Raw genomic sequence first — 13,495 nt, forward strand, 5'->3', positions numbered from 1 at the left:
TTAGGGTTAGGCACTAGGGGGAGGGTTAGGTTTAGGGTGCGGGGAGGTTAGAGTTAGGCACTAGGGAGGAGGTTAGGTTTAGGCGACGGGGAGGGAGTGTTAGGTTTAGGGTGCGGGGACGGGGAGGTTAGGTTTAGACACTAGGGTGGGAGGTTAGTGTTAGGCACCAGGGAGGGAGGGTTAGGAGTAAGGGTTAGTCTTACATTATTTCCTTATGGGTGTCAGGATGCCGCTGTCGGTTTTCTGACCAGCAGCATCCAGACTGCCGAGATCTCATACCCAACCCGTACCATCCAACATCTATGCAGGATCTTTGGAGAGGTGTCAAAATTATAAATTCATATGAAAAAACTTGCGGAATTATGGAGCTGCGTCTTGTGTATATAAGTGCATCCAGCAGTTCAAACCACCGAAAGTCTGGTTCTATTTATTTATCAATAAGGAATCAATTTACTCTCTTTCAAATTCAGTACTTCAATCACACTAGACTCCCTCTTTATATTAGTGGCAGCTCAGTCCTCCCAATTTACTGCTTGGTAAAACGGTCAGTTTCTAGAAATAAAAAAAAGGGGGGCAAGCGCCTGATAGTGTGGTATCTTTGACAAACAATTAGAGGTATGAGCTCAATATATATGCGTACCGTACATAAGCTTGTTAGTTAAGCGTATCAAACTGGTCTTTTTACATCAATCATGGAACTCCACACTGGGAAACAGCTTCATCAAACGCCTTAATCTCGAATTTCAGAAAGCCACAGGAAGATTTTCAGCCACCTTATCAATGCAAATAAATTGCCTCCATAGTGTAGTATGTTTGTGACCAATAGCCAAATTTATTCACACAATACACATTACATAAAAATAAACAAGTAAAAAAGTGCTTATCTTAATGATTCAATAGCTGATTCCCATGGAGATATACTTGGTGTTCATGTTAAGTCAAATAGTTGTAGTTCTTTGTAGCAAACAGCGGTAGAGGAGTGTGAGGGACCCTACGCGTTTAGCCTATTCCAGGCTTCCTCAGGGGTTAAATATACTGTGTACAGGAAGGCCTTATATACCCATCCCATCTCCTAGATTCCAATTGAATTTGGCGCTAACTGATCAGCACTTTCGGTTTGCGTCTGACCTGAACCAGAAGTGCGTGCCACTTCCGGTGTATTAGCTGCTAACGGAAGTCACGTTCCAGTTGTAGCTGTGAATGATGTCAGCGATGCTTACATAGTACACTAAGGGTTTAGTGTACCTAGTAGAGTTGGAATTAATAATATATAATAGCGTTTAATCGTTTTTAGGAGAGGTATTGGTATCTCCAATTATTTTGTAAATGGAGTACTACAATGAGCCGCCATTTTGTTGGTTGAGGGTATGATGGTATGAAGTGGCTGTCACCATTTTGTCGGAGGTCACCAGATGCAATCCACCATTTTGGTGGGGTTAGGGACTCACTAGAGATCTGGGTGGGTATATCTGGCCGGAGAACAAGATTCCATAGTCTATATGTATGTATTTCAGATGGATCATACATATTTTATGCTTATTGTAAACATTTTTGCTCCTTTCTTATAAATACACATAAACATTATTGTATACATAATATAGAAATCACAATAGTAAAATTAGAAAAACATTTTAAAGAAATGTAAGACTTTGGGCTCTATTTATTAACATTATTTTTACTAAAATAAAGTGAAAAAGGGGGTCCGCGATCGCGGGGGGCGGGGCTTAGCGCCGGGGGGCGGGGCTTAGCGTCGGTGGGGGGTAGTAGCGGTGGTCGGTCGGCGCATGCGCGGCCTCTTAGTCGCGGTATTTTTTCCGAAAATACCGCGACTAGAGTGCGGATGGGATCCGCAGGGACAGAGCTTTATCACAAGCTCTGTCCCTGCAAGGGATTTATAGTAAATCCCTGTGATATTACCTGAATTCGCAATGCGAATTCACTCGGTAATATCACACTACAATCCGCATTCAATATGCGGATTGTAGTAAATAGAGCCCAATATGCATAAAAAATTCATAAAATTGATACCTGATACTCATAAAGACCCATAATAAAAAGTTAGACTAAAAAGGTAATATGAGACCTCTATAAGGGTTTAAAATCATACTGTAAAAATTGTATTAAGAACGGATTGCAATTAGTCCTGATTGGTTATGAACTCCTGTTAGTTTCTAGGAAGAGGCTCAACTTCAAAGGAAGGGTACTATTTCATAACCTTCGTTGTGGTCACAGGGAATTAGGGTATTCATTCGAAAATCCATTACATTACTCTTTGTGCCAGTAATTTTAATCAAATCGCCACCTCTGGGACCTATGGTCACGTGCTCTATTGCTTTAAACGTGAAATCTTCTGTGGATTTGTGATGGCTGGAGAATGACTTGACAATGGATGGTTCTTAATCTTGTTCTTAATATTGCGCAAGTGTTCCTGTATAAGTTTTAATTTTCTCTTGGTTTTACCAATGTACTTCAAATTACAACTGCATTCATTCATGTTTTCATTTATATTCCTTTGTTTGATCAAAGTTAAAAAAGGACCTCTGGTTAAAGTCCACATTAAAGTATCCACATTTGTAGGACCCTATACATTATATCATCGGTTGTCTATTGATCCCACTTTCCTTCTCTTTAAGCCTGCTCGGAACCAATATTTCCTTCAGATTTCTGGATTTTCCAAATACAATATCTGGATTGTTAGGTAATATATCACCTAAGGTAGGGTCCATCTTCAGGATGTTCCAATGTTTATTTAAAATCTTTCTAATCCTGGTTTCCTCACTATTGAACTGCGTGATAAAAGAGATAAATTTGTTCTTCTTTTCATTCTTTTCTTTCGTTTTCTGGATAAGTAGTTGTTGTCTATTCACCTGTTCATTCATATATTTATCATTTCTAAAGGTAAAGTGGAAATATTACATAATAAAATACTATTATTATGGATGGTCACAAGTTCAGTCAACCAGCAGTGGCAGAATCTTACAGAATACCCAGGGTATAAGGAGATTCAAGACATTTGTACCAGATTCGCTCATATTTAATATACAGCTTTACTGTCAAATAAGATTCACTCATTTCACATCTTTTTTTTTAATTACCAATTTGATGCAAATCAAAGCCATGGGATCTCTATCACCAGCCATATTTGTGCTATATGGTCCTTTGCCAGCATTAACAAATGTATTATATACAGCACTCTACTGTTGACCAGAATTATTTATCATATTCTGCAATCACAATCTAAAAATGCGCATCAGATAAGGACATAGTGATACCAGTCAGTAAGGGTTTTCATAGGGGGGTTTACACACACACACATAGTATGTATATATAATACATTCACACACATAGATATACACACACATACATAGACATACAGTTGTGCCCTTATATTAAGGCTGAATCTAAAAAATTGCAATTCTCCCATAGAGAATTCCGGAGTGGGAGACATGGTGTTTAATGGGCTACACCTCAAAAGCTATTATGGGTACTGAGCTGAAATTTGGAATGAACGGGTAGAACTGTCTCTCAGTGCTGCATGACAAATTTCAGGGCATAACCATAAAAAAGGGGTTTGGGAGTAATCTAAAGCTCCAACCGTCAGGTTTTCTTACATTCTCAGTTAGGACCACTTTTCTGCTGTTCTCTATGGGGGATTTTTGGGAAGGCATAAGGCGAATTTAGACTTGGGGTTTGTTATATTACGTAGCTATTGTTCCAGGGTACAGTATGTTCTTTTGGGGTTCAGGTAAATTAGAAAGTTATAGTTTTTAAACTATTACCTCAAGAATACGGCATTGAAGAGATATGAAATTTCAACTTGTTGCACAGTCTCAATAGGAGCCTCCAGCAGGTGTACTCACTGTGGCTTCACTTGGGTGCACAAAGATGGGCGTCATTTGCGGGCATTAGTGGTGGTTGGCTCGGGGGAAGGAAGCAAGCGTTAGCTGCAGCAGGGACCCGGGGGAAAGGCACGGGGGGGTAGCGGGCATTGGCTGCAGCCGGGACCTGGGGACAGTAGCGGGCATCAGCGGTGGAGGTGTGGGCGGAGGTTGCAGCATACAGATGCAAGCTCGGATCTAAAACATCCGTGATACCTGCATCTGTGTATAAATAAACACAGAAGTACGGACAGGATCAGCGAGACCCGTCTGTGCAGCTGTGTCTGTAACAAAAGAGAAAACCTGTGTAATTTTTTTTTTTTAAATGGCGTGGCCCCCCCAAAAAAACATCAACCAGCACTGGGCTTTGGAAAGCCAAGACTGGTTGTGGTAAATACAGGAGACAAACGATGTAGGGGTCCCCCGTATAAAGCACAGCCAGCAACAGGCTTTTGAGAACCAGTCCTGGTTGCCAAAATACAGGGGGGAAAATGATGTAGGAGTCTCCCTGTATTTACCACAACCAGCACCAGACCCTTTCTAGTGGGGGGGGTGATGCCACAGCCAGGGAAGCCCTTTCATTGGCCCCCCAGCCAAAGCATCACCACTAGTCAGCACAGGCCAGGGATCCCTGGGGAGCTGGGGACCCCCCAATAAAGGGGTCCCCCTCTCCAGGGCACGCCAGGCTGATAGCCCAGGATATCTCTGGCACCCCATGGCGGTGGGTGTCGGGTTGATTATGTAAAGTGTGAGGCAAATAAAAATTAATATTATCTTTTGCTGTGGAACTACAGTTCCCAGCAAGCCTCCCCCACATGCTGCTACTTGGAGAACCAAAAGTATCAGCATGCGGGGCATTACGGGCCCACTGGTACCTGTAGTTCCACAGCAAAAGCAATATTAAAAAAACACAGAACACACACCATGGAAAGTAAAATTTTATTAAAACTAGGGGTGTGCACCGGCCACTTTTCGTGTTTTGTGTTTTGGTTTTGGATCTGGATCTTTCTTCGTGTTTTGGATCTGGATTGGTTTTGCCAAAACCACCCTTCGGTGTTTTGGGTTCTGGGTTTTGTGTTTTGGATCTGTATTTTTTTTTTAAAAAGCATAAAAACAGCTAAAATCACAGAATGTGTTGATTTTTCTGCTCCTATGCTATTATTAACCTCAAAAAAACCTTAATTTCCACTCATTTCCAGTCTATTCTGAACACCTCACACTCCACAATAGTGTTTTTATGTCCAAAAGGTTGCACCAAGGTAGATGGATGACTATGCTAAGCGACACGAGTGGGCGGCACAAACACGTGGCCCATCTAGGAGTGACACTGCAGTGGCAGACAGGATGGGCCCCAAACAGTACATTATTCAAAGAAAAAAAAGAGGTGCAAGATGGAATTGTCCTTGGGCCCTCCCACCCACCCTTATGTTGTATAAACAGGATATGCACACTTTAACAAACCAATCATTTCAGCCCCAGGGTCTGCCACACGACTGTGGCTGAAATGATTGGTTCGTTTGGGCCCCCACAAAACAAGCTGGCAATTAATCTGTCCCTGCACAAGCTGGCTCTACGGAGGCAAGATGTCGTCCTCATCCTCATCCACCGATTCCTCACCCTCTTCAGTGTTGTGTACATTCTCATCCTCACAGAGTATTAACTTGTCCCCGCTGGAATCCACCACCACAGGTCCCTCTGTACGTTCTGGAGGCTGGTCTCCCTGGAAGAGTTGATAATTAATTTTTATGAACATCATCTTCTCCACATTTTGTGGAAGCAACCTCCTACGCCTTTCGCTGACAAGGTTCCCGGCTGCACTAAACACTCTTTCGGAGTACACACTGGAGGGGGGGCAACTCAGGTGAAATAGAGCCAGTTTGTACAGGGGCTTCCAAATTGCCTCTTTTTCCTGCCAGTACAGGTACGGACTGTCTGACATGCCTACTTGGATGCTGTCACCGATGTAATCCTCCACCATTCTGTCAATGGTGACAGTATCATATGCAGTGACAGTAGACATGTCAGAAATTGTTGCCAGGTCCTTCAGTCCGGACCACATGTCCAAACTTGGTCCTGCCTGCCCTGCATCACCGCCAGCGGGTTGCTTAGGATACCTAAGTTTTTTCCTGGCAGCCCCAGTTGCGGGAGAAAATGAAGAAGGAGCTGTTGACGTGTCACATTCCGCTTCAGCTGACAGTGTTTTCACCAGCAGGTCTTTGCACCTCTGCTGGCTTGTGTCGGCCGGAAAGAGAGACACCGCATAGGCTTTAAACCTAGGATCGAGCACGGTGGCCAAAATGTAGTGGTCTGATTTCAACAGATTGACCACCCTGGAATCCTGGCAAAGCGAAAGAAGGGCTTCATCCACAAGTCCCACATGCCGAGCGGAATCGCTCTGTCTTAGCTCCTCCTTCATTTTCTCCAGCTGCTTCTGCAAAACCCTGATGAGGGGAATGACCTGACTCAAGCTGGCAGTGTCTGAACTGACTTCACGTGTGGGAAGTTCGAAGGGCTGGATAACCTTGCACAACACGGAAATCATTCTCCACTGCGCTTGAGTCAGGTGCATAACCTCTCCTTTGCCTATGTCATTGGTGGATGTATAGGTTTGAATGGCCTTTTGCTGGTCCTCCATCCTCTGAAGCATATAGAGGGTTGAGTTCCACCGCGTCACAACCTCTTGCTTCAGGTGATGGCGGGGCAGGTTCAAGAGTGTTTGCTGGCGCTCCAGTCTTCGGCACGCAGTCACTGAATGGCGAAAGTGGCCAGAAATTTTTCGAGCCACCCAAAACGTCTCCTGCACACCCCTGTCGCTTTTCAGAAAATTCTGCACCACCAAGTTTATTGTGTGAGCAAAACATGGGACGTGCTGGAATTTGCCCAGATGTAATGCACGCACAATATTGGTGGCGTTGTCAGATATCACAAATCCCCAGGAGAGTCTAAGTGGGGTAAGCCACTGGGCGATGATTTCCCTCAGTTTCTCTAAGAGGTTGTCGGCGGTGTGCCTCTTACTGAAACCAGTGATACACAGCGTAGCCTGCCTTGGAAGGAGCTGGCGTTTCTGAGATGCTGCTACTGGTGACGCTTCTGTTGTTGCTGCGTAAGGTGATACATCTACCCAGTGGGCTGTCACAGTCATATACTCCTTAGTCTGCCCTGTTCCACTTGTCCACATGTCCGTGGTTAAGTGGACATTGGGTAAAACCGCATTTTTCAGGACACTTTCTGACGTTTCTGTACAGTCTCGGTATCGCCTGCCTAGTGAAGTGGAATCTAGACGGGATTTGGTACCGGGGACACACTACCTCCATCAATTGTCTAAATCCCACTGCACTAATGGCGGATACCGGATGCACGTCTAACACCAACATTGCAGTCAAGGCCTCAGTTATACATTTTGCTTCAGGATGACTGCTGTTGTACTTAAAGGACTGTTGGAGGGTCAATTGTTTAGTAAAAGTAGTGGTGTTCCTACTTCCTCTCTGGGATGATGAATGATTCCCAGCAGCAGCAACAGCAGCAGCGGCAGCAGGAGGCGTAGCAATGCAGGATCCTCCGGAGGAATCCAGGATAGGAGAGTCAGTCATGCCGGTGACATGGCCTGCAGGACTACTTCCGATCCTGACTAAGGAGGAAATTGACGAGGAGCGAGTTGACAGTGTGGTTTGCAGGCGCTTGGATACAACAGGACAACGGGATTTAGGTGTCCCTGGACTGCTTACGGTCTTAGCCAAAGTTTCTGAACTTGACAGTAACATTTTATGAATGCGCTGCAGGTGCCGTATAAGGGAGGATGTTCCTAGGTGGTTAACGTCCCTACCCCTACTTATTCCAGCTTTACATATGGTACATATAAACAAACCACATCACCATCAGAATCCTCCTCGCCAACTTCCTCCTCAGCGCCAGCTACACCAGTATCCTCATCCTGTTGTACTTCAACAGTGGACTGTGGGTGCTCCTTTCAGCAATTGCAGGGGGCGTGCAAATGGTGGAAAGAGCCACCTCTTCCCGTCCAGTGCTGGGAAGGTCAGGCATCGCAGCCACCACCACACTTGGACTCTCCTTGGGGATTTGTGATATCTTCTGAGAACGCACAGTTCTTCGCTGAGCTTTTGCCAGCTTAACTCGATTGATTTTTTTAGCGGGAGAAGGGCTTCCATCGTCATATGAAGCTGAACCACTAGTCATGAACATAGGGAAAGACCTTAGCCATTCCTTGCCACTCCGTGTTGTAAATGGCATATTGGCAAGTTTACGTTTCTCTTCAGATGATTTAAATGTTTTTTTCAAGGTCATTTTCCTGAACTTTGTCATTTGGGATTGTATGTGCCCTCTACTATGACATTGGGCATCGGCCTTGGCAGACGACGTTGATGGCATGTTATCGTCTATGTCATGACTAGTGGCAGCAGCTTCAGCACTAGGAGGAAGTGGTTCTTGATCTCTCCCTACTTTATTTTTATCGGAGAAAGTTTGGTCCTCCATTTATGTTATATTGATATATACGTGCGGCTAAGGCGCACACAAACACAGAAAATAATTTTTTATTTTTGTTGGAGACTAGTGCACTTTGTGGGTTACACCACCCTTTAAGAAATGAGCCAGCCAGCCCTTTACTTATGGGACACAGGCGCACGCTTGACGCTGCTCCTTTGTTGATGCACGTGCAGTCACAGTGCACACAATTCACAAACACAGAAAAAATTTTTTTATTTTGTTTGGAGTGCCCTTTGGGGGTTACAGCACCCTTTAGCGGTCAATCCAGCCGGCCCTTTATTTATGGGACACAGGCGCACGCTTGGCACTACTTTGTTGATACAAGTGCGGCTACTGCGCACACAATTCACAAACACACAAAAAAATATTTTTTTATTTTGTTTGGAGTGCCCTTTGGAAGTTACAGCACCCTTTAATGGACAAGCCAGCCGGCCTTTTACTTATGGGACACAGGCGCACGCTTGGCGCTGCTCCTTGGTTGATGCACGTGCAGCCACAGTGCACACAATTCACAAACACAGAAAAAAATTTTTATTTCGTTTGGAGTGCCCTTTGGGGGTTACAGCACCCTTTAGTGGTCAATCCAGCTGGCCCTTTATTTATGGGACACAGGCGCACGCTTGGCACTACTTTGTTGATGCACGTGCGGCTACTGCGCACACAATTCACAAACACTAAAAAATATATATTTTTATTTTGTTTGGAGTGCCCTTTGGGGGTTACAGCACGCTTTAACGGACAAGCCAGCCGGCCTTTTACTTATGGGACACAGGCGCACGCTTGGAGCTGCTCCTTCATTGATGCACGTGCAGCCACAGTGTACACAATTCACAAACACAGAAAAATATATATTTTTATTTTGTTTGGAGTGCCCTTTGGGGGTTACAGCACCCTTTAATGGACAAGCCAGCCGGCCTTTATACTTATGGGACACAGGCGCACACTTGGCGCTGCTCATTCGTTGATGCACGTGCAGCCACAGTGCACACATTTCACAAACACAGAAAAATATATATTTTTATTTTGTTTGGAGTGCCCTTTGGGGGTTACAGCACCCTTTAACGGACAAGCCAGCCGGCCTTTTACTTATGGGACACAGGCGCACGCTTGGCGCTGCTCCTTCGTTGATGCACGTGCAGCCACAGTGCACACAATTCACAAACACAGAAAAATATATTTTTTTATTTTGTTTGGAGTGCCCTTTGGGGGTTACAGCACCCTTTAATGGACAAGCCAGCCAGCCTTTTACTTATGGGACACAGGCGCACGCTTGGCGCTGCTCCTTGGTTGATGCACGTGCAGCCACAGTGCACACAATTCACAAACACAGAAAAATTTTTTTATTTTGTTTGGAGTGCCCTTTGGGGGTTACAGCACCCTTTAGTGGTCAATCCAGCTGGCCCTTTATTTATGGGACACAGGCGCACGCTTGGCACTACTTTGTTGATGCACGTGCGGCTACTGCACACACAATTCACAAACACTAAAAAATATATATTTTTATTTTGTTTGGAGTGCCCTTTGGGGGTTACAGCACCCTTTAACGGACAAGCCAGCTGGCCTTTTACTTATGGGACACAGGCGCACGCTTGGCGCTGCTCCTTCATTGATGCACGTGCAGCCACAGTGTACACAATTCACAAACACAGAAAAATATATATTTTTATTTTGTTTGGAGTGCCCTTTGGGGGTTGCAGCACCCTTTAATGGACAAGCCAGCCAGCCTTTTTACTTATGGGACACAGGCGCACACTTGGCGCTGCTCATTCGTTGATGCACGTGCAGCCACAGTGCACACATTTCACAAACACAGAAAAATATATATTTTTATTTTATTTGGAGTGCCCTTTGGGGGTTACAGCACCCTTTAATGGACAAGCCAGCCGGCCTTTTTACTTATGGGACACAGGCGCACACTTGGCGCTGCTCATTCGTTGATGCACGTGCAGCCACAGTGCACACATTTCACAAACACAGAAAAATATATATTTTTAATTTATTTGGAGTGCCCTTTGGGGGTTACAGCACCCTTTAACGGACAAGCCAGCCGGCCTTTTACTTATGGGACACAGGCGCACGCTTGGCGCTGCTCCTTCGTTGATGCACGTGCAGCCACAGTGCACACAATTCACAAACACAGAAAAATATTTTTTTTTATTTTGTTTGGAGTGCCCTTTGGGGGTTACAGCACCCTTTAATGGACAAGCCAGCTGGCCTTTTACTTATGGGACACAGGCGCACGCTTGGCGCTGCTACTTCGTTGATGCACGTGCAGCCACAGTGCACACAATTCACAAACACAGAAAAAAATTTTTCATTTTGTTTGGAGTGCCCTTTGGGGGTTGCAGCACCCTTTAGCGTTCAATCCAGCCGGCCCTTTATTTATGGGACACAGGCGCACGCTTGGCACTACTTTGTTGATGCACGTGCGGCTACTGCGCACACAATTCACAAACACAGAAAATATTTTTTTATTTTGTTTGGAGTGTACTTTGGGGGTTACAGCACCCTTTAACGGTCAAGCCAGCCGGCCTTTTACTTATGGGACACAGGCGCACGCTTGGCACTACTTTGTTGATGCACCTGCGGATACTGCGCACACAATTCACAAACACAAAAAAATATATTTTTTTATTTTGTTTGGAGTGCCCTTTGGGGGTTACAGCACCCTTTAACGGACAAGCCAGCCGGCCTTTTACTAATGGGACACAGGTGCACGCTTGACGCTGCTCCTTCGTTGATGTACGTGCAGCCACAGTGCACACAATTCACAAACACAGAAAAAATATTATTTTTTTTAGCACTTGGGGGGAGCACCCCTGACGGACAGAGCACCCCCTGGACAACACTACAGCACCCCTTTAGGACGGGGACACTGCACAGGACTTTGGAGTGGACACAACCCCTATGGACAACTGACTGCACAATACAGTCCAGCCAGCCCCTATGGACTTTGAAGTAGTGGACACAACCCCTATGGACAACAGCAGCACAGTGCAGCACAGCACAGCACAACACTACACTGCACTACACTACAACACTACACTACACTACACTACACAGCCCAGCCAGCCCTAACTCCCACCCTCCCTCTTCACTGTCCACAGCCGAGTGAGAAAATGGCGCCGACGCGGGTACCTTATATAGGATCCAAAACCCGCGAGACCCGGAAGGTGGGATGATGACGTTTTGCCTCGATTTCAGATCAGAGTCAGGCGGGAAAAGTCGAGCCTGACTCGGATCGGCCTCGGATCGGGGGGGCTGGGGGGGTTCGGATTTCAAAAATCCGAACCCGCTCACCCCTAATTAAAACATACATGCACACACATGTACACACACATGCACGCACTATCTCACATACTCACCTATGTATCCCTGTAGCCTATCTGTCCTTTTCTCCAGTAGATAATCCAATGGAGTACCTGTAATAAAAAAAGCCATACTCACCTCCTCCTAAGCATGTATCTGTCCTCTTCGTTCCAAAGTAGGCAATCCAGGGTCTTGGCAAAAAAAAAAAATACACAATTACGCAAGCCCACGAGATTAGTAGTGTTCTCTAAGAACACTACTACCTGAATGACAGCTCCGCCGCGGGATTTCAGTACAGAAATCATGGAGCAGAGCGCTCATTTGCTGAGAGAGGCGAGTCATCGCTCCGACCCCTTGGCTGGCTTATATAAAGCTAGCACGAGGCACCGTCCCGCCATTCCATCGGCCTGGGTAGCTTGAGAGAAGACCAGCTAAAGCAAGAAAATGCTGTGGAAGTCCTGGAAGGGCAGCGGCCAGGAAAAAGAGCTTAAAGGCCGCCGCCTTCCAGGTGAAGATGCTGTGGAAGTCCTGGGGGTAGTGACAGCCATGAAAAAGAGCTTAAAGGCTGCCGCCCCAGGTGAAGGTGCAAAATAATAATAACATTAAAACAAACGGTGTCTGTTTTTAAAAATAAATATTTATTTTACAGGGGTACTATAGGTACCAACGGGCCCGTAATGCCCTGCATGCTGGTACTTGTGGATCTCCAAGTACCAGCATGTGGGGGAGGTTCACTGGGGCCTGTAGTGCTACTGTAAAAGATATTTAAATTCTTTACTTTCTTTACCACACTTTACATAGTCAACCCGCCACCCACTGCCCAGGGGTGCCGTCGCTAGACCCGAGCTATCAGCCTGGGCCTGAAGGTACCCTGGAGAGGGATCCCCGGCCTGGGCTGATTAGCGGGTGATGCTTCGGCTGGGGGGCCCAGTGAAAGGGCTCCGCTGGCTGTGGCATCACCCCCAGCTAGAAAGAGTTCGGTGCTGGTTGTGGTAAATACACGGGGACTCTATGCATTTTTTCCCCCTGTATTTCCAGAACCAGGACCAGATCAGAGCACAGTGCCGGTTACTCTGAATACGGGGGATCCCTACATCATTTGTCCCCTGTATTTTGGCAACCAGGACTGGTTTTCAAAAGCCTACGATGGTTGTGTTTTATACGGGGGACCCCTATGTCATTTGTCCCTGTATTTGGCACAACAAGTACTGGTTTTCCAAAGCCCGGTTCTGGTTGGTGTTTTTTGGCGGGGGCCATGCCTTTTTTTAAAAAGTTTTTCTTGTTTTTTATAAACACGGAAGCACAGACGGGTCTTACTGATCCCATTCGTGCTTCTGTGTTTATTTATACACAGATGCAGGTATTATGGATCTTTCAGATCCAAGCCAGCACCTGTCTACTGCTACCTCCCCCGGGTCCTGCCGTCTGCACCACCGGCCGTCGCTCACGCCTGCTACCCCCCCCGCGCCTTTCCCCTGGGTTCTGGCCACAGCTTATGGCCACTTCCTTCCCCCGAGATCTTGGTGCAACCAAGCAGTTGCATCCCTACCTTTTGATGCACCCAGTGCAGCTGTCTAGGAGTGTGCATGACGTAGCGTGCTCCAGGGAAAAGGGGCATGGCGTCATGACAAGTAAGAGTGGCCTCGCATGTGAGGCCAGTGTGCTTGTAGTGCTAGCTCCCTCATTGTGACAGCAGTCGAGTGCTGCAGGTAATTCTACAGTACAGCACCCGGCTCCTGTCACTGAGGGGAAGTCTGCACTTTGGTATCACCCCTCGGCGCGTGACACAAGGGTGCGGCCCACAC

The sequence above is a fragment of the Taudactylus pleione genome, unplaced genomic scaffold (assembly GCF_031769625.1).
Source record: "Taudactylus pleione unplaced genomic scaffold, aTauple2 ptg000935l, whole genome shotgun sequence".
Classification (NCBI taxonomy): domain Eukaryota; kingdom Metazoa; phylum Chordata; class Amphibia; order Anura; family Myobatrachidae; genus Taudactylus; species Taudactylus pleione.